At 37.9% G+C, this 10,330-nt stretch overlaps 1 pseudogene; it reads right to left on the reverse strand.

The window, feature by feature from the left end:
- Positions 1 to 406: 406 nt before the first annotated feature.
- LOC116653062 lies at positions 407 to 505 on the reverse strand (annotated as a pseudogene).
- Between the last annotated feature and the right edge of the window lie 9,825 nt (positions 506 to 10,330).

Below are 10,330 nucleotides of genomic sequence, written 5' to 3' on the forward strand. Positions count from 1 at the left end.
TACAACTGCATAAAAGCTGTTTCGAGTTAGTTAGTTAGTTTGTTTTCTGCATGATGTTCATCCCATTTCATTATTAGAGAGTTTCCAAAATTGAATTTTGGTGTTCCCAATGAATTTCTATTCAGTGTTTCTATTTGTAGAGAAATGTTTTAAAAATAGGTACTAAAAGTCATTCATATACATCAGATTGTTTGGGTTATTTATATGTACTTTATGCCACCTTGAATTTATATGTTTCGGGACATAAAGATGGATGGGATGGGATAGGATAGGATAGGAGTTCAGTTGGAAGGACTTAGAGGTTATCTAGTCCAACTGCCTGCCCACAAATTAGGATATATTATTGAGGGCATTATCCAAATGACTCTTAAATATTGGCAGGCGTGGGGCATTAACCACCTGCTGGGAAACCAGAATTTCATGAATTTCTGTATCATCCTTGCACAGGGGCTGTGCTAATCTCTGTATCATTCCAGTTTCAGCATATATGCTACTGGAGGAGCACATACTGAAATCTGTCTTAAAAGCCTATTGGGGATGCATTTTTAACTGTGACTACATAAGTCTGTGCTTGATGCTATTCAGTGAAATGCCACAAAATGAGATGAAGTGTTCAGAAGAATTTCAGAGATTGTTAGTTTCAGGTTCATTTCTGCTGATAGACAGATGACTAAAAATAAATAAAAAAATAAATAACCAACAAAAAACCTGAATTACAATCAGGAAGGGTCTGTCTGCTTCCTCATAATTCCAGAACAGAAAAATGTTGGCATGCATCAATAGATGCGGATATGTTTCTTCTCGCTCTCATTTTTATAGTTTTCATGTCTATACAAGACTCTAGTTATGTTCTCAAAAGTATACACAGATCTCTGAAAAAGAAATGAATGAAAGAATCTGGTTTGTGGAGATGGGGCTGGATGAAGAGCAAATCCAGCATTTAGATCCATCCTCAATTGTAAATTGATGCAGAATGTCATACAGCTCCACACAGCCCCTTGGTAGGAGGAAATTTATCTGACTTTGGATCAGTTCATAGGAAGACTTTCAGAGCTGGCATGCAAGAGTGGGGCAAAATGATTAATGTGAGTGGATGGGTAAAGAAAAGTTGCAGCAGATCTGAGATGCAACAGTGCCAGTCCTGATTAATGAATAGGAATTAACAGTGAGTATTACTATATGTAGGGATAAGATATCTACATGATATTGCTGTGTGGCCAGTAGTGTTGTGCAGAGTATAGCTCAAAAGTAGGTTTTTTTTTGCAGTCAGTTTAGCTTACTTCACTACACACAAAGCATTTGACAGAAGATCAAAGTCTTTTCATATTTATTCACCTTCATAGGTATTGATTCTTATTTTTCACCAACAATTTATTTCTATAGAATGACCATGATGAATTTAATAAGGCCAGGTAGATAGAGCTCATCATTAGGTGGGCTGACCAAAATCAATAAAGCCATGGCTGCAGTCATCATCTGAGGCCTTGGATCCCCTGTTTGAAGTGCATAGGCACTGGTTATAAATCTTATGGTGTCATGTTGCTTTTTTTATTCCTGATTTCTAAAAGTGTGTGGGTACCTGTAGGTGTCTTCTGTAAATATTCACATCACTTGGAAAATCTTTGTTCTGAAATTCTGGATTTCAAATTATGAACAGGACAACTCACTTAGATATGTAGTAGTGATACTTAAAATTGTATACAGATGCAAGGAATAAGCACACAGTTGCAAATATGAGCACACATTTTCACTTCATTCCTGAATAAGAAGCAAAAACAGAAACAGGAGTTCGTGGTAGTCAGTGGCAGCACTAGAAGTGTTGGGATTAATTGAAAAAGGGTAAGTCATTTTACAAATAAGCTTTGTGTTTTTAGATGCAGTAAGCTGGAAAGTAATTGGAGTATAGATAACTGAAATTTTTATAGCTGACGTACTGACCCTACAAAATGGAATTCTTGCCATAGTTTAATTGAGGCTGACATTTTACACTGTGCTTCATCACTAACAATTCAGAGATTTGATCCACAAGTGATTGCACCAGTTGGAGTCTTTCCATTGCTTTCACTGATCTCTGGATCAGACCTATGCTGCAGATGCATTCTGTCTGAAGGATTATTTAATACGCAGTTGTCAGAGCAATCAGAAAAGCCTTAGGCATGGTTGGAAAAGAGCATCTACAGCTGGACAGAGACCTTGAGATGTGAGTGGTATAATGGTTTTTAAAACCACTGTGATTTTTCTCTGGCTTAAAATTTGAATGAATGTATTTCTTTATTGCTAACTTGTAACAGCCAACTTGTCTTAGAAAAAGTAAAACTGTATCCTGTGCACTGAGCCAGCTCAAGATCTTGCACATCTTGGCCAAATGTGAACTATTACAATTTGTCTTCGTATAGAAACTGCATGTTTTCTGTGAGCAAGCACCTGTTTTGTAAGAGTCACTGAGCACATCTGCTTACTTACATATGTTAAATAAGAAGTATAGTATAATCACTTGACATCCAAGAGGCTTATCACATATAAACAGTTATATACCTGGTGGCAATAGGGTAAGGACGCCCATTAACTCTCAGGACAGAGACAAGATAATCAGTTTTGACTGAATAAGGTTACTATTAGTAAATCTCAAAATTTGTTTATTCATTCCAGGAAAAAGAAAAATGAACACTTTTCTCTGAGCCTCATTGCTGGATGCAGTGGTTTAATTATTTTTAGGACAAAAACCCAAGTGTTTCTAGTAGACAAGAAAAGGTAAGATAGCAGCTATTACTATGTACCTAGTCAATGTCACTCTTCCACTACACAGTGGACACCTACATTCTTTCACTGTTGCTTCGAGTAGATAAAAGACACCAAAATAATCTGCTTAGTTTTATACAACAAAATGACTTCTAAAAGTCATTAACTCTTGTTCTTTCCAACAGAGCTTTTAATGTTGTCACCTATTTAGCTATAAAATATATTCTTGCTTCTGTCCTCTAAATAGATTAGTTCGCAAAGATAACATCCAAAAAAGTCATTTTAGTTGCTGTTGGGAAAAAAAATAATTTAGTTTAATTTCTTGTATCTCCAAATGCTTCCCATCTTTCTGTAATTGTATAGCATTATCACTATTCACTATTCTGTCTATTCTCACATAGAGAATTGAAACATCATTTGAGTTTCCTCTGAGGATGGATTAACAAGATCTGCTGTGACATGACTTGATTAATTAATGAGTCTAGAGTATTCTTTAGTCCTTATGTGCTGTTCTTGAACTTCTTAGATGGGAAAATTCTAACCTTCAATATTTTAGAAGCCAACTGGGTAAAGCAAAATTCTTGTATGACCTTCACTAATAATAAAACTGAAAATCCATTATAGAATCTACCTGAGTAGTTGTACATATTCAAGGTGANTTCTTTCTTTCTTTCTTTCTTTCTTTCTTTCTTTCTTTCTTTCTTTCTTTCTTTCTTTCTTTCTTTCTTTCTTTTCCTTTTTCTTTCTTTCTTTTTTTTAACATATTTAAAGAATAAAAGTGAACACTTTGAACACTATGAAATTGAAGTACAGAGTACAGAAAAGTACTTCACAGACTTTTTAAAATATGTAGATAGCACTGAAATTAATGCTTCCTATTTATTTCCATGGAAACAACAACAGGTGCAAAGAGGACAATAACAGTCTTTAGTAGAGCAAATTCTCAGGTACAAAATGGTATTTTTCAAAATAGTGAGCACCATTAGCTCTACATTTTTATCAGCAATGAATAAGAGCTAACACAACCCACTCATAAACATCTACACTAGTGGAGGTGAACCACTGTCACTACCACCACTGCTGAAATGCACCATCCACAATGTGTTTGCATTTGCTATTTGGTCTCTGTAAATGTTCAGAAAGTGTTAGTGAATGTCAGTGGGTGCCATTTTTTACTCATGGAGGAATTAATAAGCACTTCCATGTGAGATGCTGCTTTGTCAGACTGTCCCTCTGCTACTGTTTGTCACACAACAACAAAATGTGGTGAAATATTTGTGGGAAGGTTCAGCCCTTACTAGAATACCACCAACATCCACCTCTGATTTCCTGAGCCAACATTGCCAGAGTATCAGGTATTTCTTTTGGAGCAGCCCTTGTATGACTTGAAACCTCTCTACTTTTATCTCAGTGGTTTTCAAAAACTGGAAATCTCAGTGAGCTCTGCTTTGCACAAAGTCATCTCACCCCGCACACACACCCCTAATGAAATTAAGAAGGTTTAAATGGCAAATACAAGGTTAAAGCTTGCACATCGCATTCATCGACTCTGTTTTAAAAACTTTGTGACGAGGTGTGGAGAGCCACATTTGTAATATACATGTGGGATATACATTTAAATGCAATGAAAAACCCATGAAATTGCTTCCGTTTTACAGATAGCTTGCCAATAAGACATTCGAGTCCAAGCAGCAAAATAGGATCTTTTAAAAAAATCTGATTGAATTGGAAGTCTAAAACTTGGCTCCTACCAATAGGATTTTTTTAATTATTCTTTTTTTTTTACAACTTTGTATTATGATCACTGTGAAACTAAATTGCCTCAGAACTATGGGAATTATATAAAAAAATTGCTGGTGTTGCGTGGATCTGTCATCATTGCTATTTTCCATAGAAGTTGACAGTGCTAGCTAGGTAGAAGGGATTTTTACTGGAAAGAGAACTGAAGAAGTTTCACAGCAAGGAATATCTGACTTCAAACGAATGGAAGCAGGGTAGTTAATCATTCACAGACCACAGATCAAAACCCTACTGTGTAAGGCTTTCTGGAGGCTGTATTGTAGGTAAGCAGCTTTCTCACTTTTTACAGCTGTAACAGAGAACATGTAAAATAAATGATGCTGTGAGTGCTTTAAGCACTGACCTGTTCAGTGAAGAAGAGGTAGAAAGACTATTATTTTCACTAGCTATCTTTTGTGCACAACTTGCTTGAATAAATACGTTCTGTCAGAGCTTCCCAGATTCTGGAAACCACAAACTCTGGAAACCGCTGGCAACGGAACCACCTTGTTTGCAATGCTTGAGAGAGCAGAGCTAAGAAATAAGGATAAGGGTGCTCTTGAACTATCAAACACCTGCAGAACTATACCACTTATGCTACATCTATGCTGTTGTATTAGCTTATACATGAACTTAAACTCTCTGTCCACATAGCTTCTGAAATGAATTTGGAACTGTCCAAATAGGCCCTAGCAGGGAGAGATTGAGTCACTGAAAGGTTGTGCACATATGCTTCAAAAAATTGTTTTGCAAAAATTGACATATCTTCAGGCACTGACAGAAGAAGTAAAGATGTGGGCTTAAAGACCTGATAATGTCATAAATCAGCTTGTTTGTGAAGCTTTGTTGGCTTTGTTGTTGAGTCATCTCACTGGAATCTCTCAGGATCTACAGTTTGCATATTGGTGCCAAGGATGATAGGTGGTTTTCCACTTTTTCTTCCCTCTCCAACCAAATGAAAATAAATCCTTTGTAAACTTAAGCTAATGGGCCTTACTATTTTGTACATCTCCCAGTAACTTGTTTCTCAGTATGTGAGTGTAAATGTTATAAATATCTTGTGCAGAGGAAAAAATAAATAAATAAAAACAGAGCTGGAAATTAGATTTGTTATCTAATCAAACAGGGATCAAAATAATTGTTGATATTGCATATGAAGAAAGGCAATAACTACAAAATGTACATTTCCTCCTCAGAGACCTTTTGAAAAAAGGTAATAAGATTAACATTGTGGATGTCAGCTGTTTTTGCCTTCACAGATGCCAGACAGCATTAGTAATAAGAACCAGGTGTAAGTTCTTTGGCTAATATCATTAGACCTCTTCCGTCCTACTTGCAGACATGAAGTTTGTTTTAATGAAATTAGACTTGAATACATCCAACAATCCAAAGTCAGTATTATAGCTAGGAAATAAATTTATTGTGGGTGACAGAGAACAGCTATAAAATGCAAGTTATGTCTAGTGAGACGGAAAAAAATGAATTATTAGCCACTAACAGTCACCAGTACTACTGATCTCAGAAGAATAATTACAATGGCAGACATAGCATCAGTGGGTAAGGGGGAGTTGCATGGACCCTTTATAACATCATGGAAAATCTGAAGTTGTTTTTGCCAGACTTAACTTTGGGTTATGAGTATCAGACACTTCTATTACTGGTCTGGACATCTCTATGCATGTAAATAGTTCCATATCAGGAACACAGATATTTCCTCGGAAAATGGTTTTTCACACAGACAAGACAAAGATTGAGTTACTCAGTATTTATGTTAACTTTCACTTCACCAACTTCTAAGCATTTCCATGCAATTTTCCTTCTTTGATGTTTAACTTGGATAAATTCCATAGAATCATAGAATGTCTTGGGTTGGAAGGGACCTTAAAATATTCTAGTTCCTATCCCTTGTCATTGGCAGGAACACTTTCCAGCAGACCCAAGTTTTACCCAGCCTGGCACTGAATACTTCCAAGGATGGAGCATCAACAACTGCTTTGGGAAACGTGGTCCGGTGTTTCACCACTCCCATAGTAAATAATTTCTTCTAGCCTAAATCTACTCTCTTTTAGTTTAAAATCATTACTCCTTGTCATATCTCTGCCCTGACCCTGGTGCAGGACTTTGCACCTTGTTGAACTTCATGAGATTAACAGGCCCACCACTCAAGTCTCTCAAGAGGGACATCCAGGTCCCTCTGGATGGCATTCCTTCCCTTCAGGGTGCTGTCTACACCACACAGCATGGTGTTATCTGTGCTTGATGGATAGTGATTTAGCAGCTTTGTTCATCAGTTCCTTCAGATGCATCTCATCAGGCTCCTAGATGATCTCAAACCTGATTTTCTCCTACAAGAACGTTTCTCCATTCTTTCACTTGCCTCTTTTGTCTACCACATCTTGCTAGGGCACTTGCTGGTGAAGCCTAGGTGAAAAAAGTTGTTAGTACCTCAGCCTTCTCTATATCCCAAGGAATCAGGTCTCCTGTTTCCTTCCTGAAAGGGTCCACATTTATACAAACAGAAGAAAGGCTACAGCTCATGGCTGTGTAGTGTAATGTAACTCTTGCATGGTAAGCTGCAGTGACTTTTGTTCTCCTCAAGAAATGAACAGTTAAATGTTATTGAACCAAGCTGTCCACCCAAAATGTCTCTTCCACAAATACATGTCAGCAGAATAAAACATCTGCTACTGCCTTAGCTATCACCATCTGCAGTACGGTGATTTAGTTTTAATGGCTGAGGAAGGTAGGCTTGTGTTACAATTGCCATCAATGTAAGTTAAGCTGCTGAGACACTCACTTCTGCTGAGTCTGTTTTGGGGCTGGTAAACTTCTGTTAGGCAGAATAAGGAGCACAGTTGTGGGGAGGGAAGCAGAAGCTGTAACGTGTGACTCAGTGACTACAGTTCAGCAAACCTTGTGTTTTGACTATCATTTCTGTACCAAGGGGAGGGAAAGAAGCTAGGAGCTCTAGGCCTTATTCAGCCTCCCTGATGTTAGGAATGCAGTCTTCTGCATTCATTGTATACCTTGTGCCTTCTGTTTACAAGTTGAAATGCTCTGTTTGAGTGTCTTTCATGACGTAGTCTACTTCTACTGCATTGCTAGTATATAATTTTAGTGAGAATGTAGATATTCTACAGCAATCTATTCTAATGTGTATTACTGAGAAGTAAAGAAGAAGCACTAGGAATGTTTTCTGTAATGCCTTATTGTTGCAGATGGAAACAACCACACTATACACTTCACTCCTAAGAGAGAAGCAGGAATATATTTATTGATATAATATAGATATGCTGTAGTGATTTAACAGCAACTTAATAAGAGTCAAGATGTCTGGATACACTTGATTATTTACTGCAGGGTAAAGAGTAGAGTTAAACACACACATAAAGAAGATTCCTGTTTATCAATGAGATTCAGTGTGGACCCTCCTGCTACTAAACTTGAACCACAGAGATAAGGAGCCTAGATGCAGCTGAATCCACTGCTAGTCCCCAGCTTAGTCAACCGTTTGTGTCTAAGGGGTGTGCACAATTATTCTAAGATAAAATCTTAGCTAACAAAGCTTAAAATAAACTCCTAATTGCTTACCAAGGATCTGTATTGGCAAGGCATCTTGATGTCAAGGTGTAAGGGATCTCTGCACAGGCATAACCTTGAGAGGTGTCCCTATTCAATGGGAGATCCTGTCATGCAGCCCACTGCCATGCAGGAGAGCTCAAGGGGCTCTTGGGCTGCTCACTATTTATGGGGTAAGATGACTGACTCATTGTCATACTTTGTTTTTAGGTGCATGCTCAATTGGCCCTCAGCTGTTGAACTAAGTGTCTGCTACCAGTTGTTTCAGCCTCCCAGTATGAGACAGCTTTGTGATCTCTTGGTGAGAATGTTATCAGTTTTCTTTATGTGTAAGGCTAGTCTGAAGGATGAAGTTGAGGGAAAAAAGGAGGTGAGAAGCACACCATAAAATTTATCCAGAACTCTTGTAATTTTACTTACACCAGCAGTACAATGGTGCCTAATTCTTAATAGCTCTCTTTACATCTTTGAAAGTATTATCGTCCCCTCCATTAGTATTCCCTTCCTTAGTTTATTGTGTCCTTTCTTGTAAGCTTGCTGAATTTCAGTCTTCAGCATTGTGATCAATATCACTGAGTCTGGTTGGAAGCCTGTAGTTGGTGATATCCTCCAGAGACTTATACTGGGCCCAGTCTTCTTTAACTTACTCATCAGTATCCCAGATGAAGTTACTCAGCAAGTTTAATGGTGATACCAAATTGTGTGGAGTGGCAGAAGGGACATTGCTACCATTAAAGAAACTTCAACAAGCTGGAGTGTTGAGCAAAGAAGAATATCATTAAGTTTAATAAGGGTATGTGCAGTGTCCTGCATTTGGGCAGGAATAAACCCCTGCACCTGTACAGGCTGGGGCTGACCTACTGGGATGTAGCTGTACAGACAAAGACCTTGGAGTCCTTGCAGACAGCAGCATGTCCTTGTGGCTGAGAATGCCAATAAGGCAATGGTACTTGCCAAAAGGACAAGAGGCAGTAGCTTCAAACTGAAGCACAGGATGTTCCACCTAAACATGAGAAAAAATTTCTTTACTGGGAGAGCGACTGAACACTGAAACAGGTTGCCCAGAGAGGTGGTGTAGTCTCTCTCTGGAGATATTCAAAACCCATCTTGATGTGATCCTGATCAATATCCCAAGTGGTCCCTTCCACTCTCAACCATTTTTCCTTTCTCTCTCTCCCTCTCTCTCCCTCTCCCTCTCTCTCTTTATTTTTTTTTTTCCTCTCTCTCTGTTTTTCTCTCTTTTTCTGTTTTTGTTTTTTTGTTTGTTTTGTTTTTGTTTTTAATTTTCATTTTATTTATTTATTTATTTTTATGCCAACCGATGGCTCTTTCTCTGGGGACACATCTCAGTTCCCTGACTACCTACACCTCTGGTGGAAGAAGCAGATCCCCCAGCTCAGTTCACTTCCTTCCTTCTGTGCAACCTGCTGACGCAACATCCGTGAGTGCCCATGCATGCCTGGAGGTGTGAGTGCCCATGTATGGCATCCTACATTTGCTGTCTGAACTAAGTGAACTGCTTCAGGTGCCTCACAAGATTTCAGTGCTTGTAGAGTGTCTGTTGGTAGTATTCAGAGGGGACAACTGCTGCTGCTTCTGTTCCAAGATATTGTCTGTGTGCTACAATTTCTGAGTTTCCGCTAGATAACTTTTCAAGATGATCACATCTGTGTTTCAAGTTTCTTTGTAATTCTACATTACTGTCAAATCTTGCTGATGGGTGTATTCCTTTCACATAGTTAGATTTTTCTGTTCCCCTATACTATTTACACTCCTATTTTAACAAATGTCTTTATCCAGGTCATTTACCACAGGTGGATCAGGTCAGCACTCCCGCATGTGTTTCTGGATTTAAGACTTACAGAACACTGACTATGTTTCAATGGGTTAAGATCCAGATCTAAATATGGAAGAAGTTAATTTTATTTCTTTTTATTTTTTTCTGAAGTGAAGCAACACTAATACAAGTATCCTTGAACTTACTTTCACAAGCAAAGCTACTAGGAAGAATCAAAATAATTTAGGATTTACTAAACATTAAGAAACCAAATAGAATTTGGGATTTTTAAATAAAGAGACAAAACATGAGGGAGATTATTTTAAACTCTTAATACATACTTCTGAAATGGTTATGTGTATGTTTTACCACTGCATGGTTCATTCAGTCTGTAGGAGGAAAAACTTAAACAAAGCCTGAGATGAAACACAGTGCTTGTTTTTGAAGCTAAATATG

Source organism: Coturnix japonica, chromosome 2, assembly GCF_001577835.2.
Source record: "Coturnix japonica isolate 7356 chromosome 2, Coturnix japonica 2.1, whole genome shotgun sequence".
NCBI lineage: Eukaryota > Metazoa > Chordata > Aves > Galliformes > Phasianidae > Coturnix > Coturnix japonica.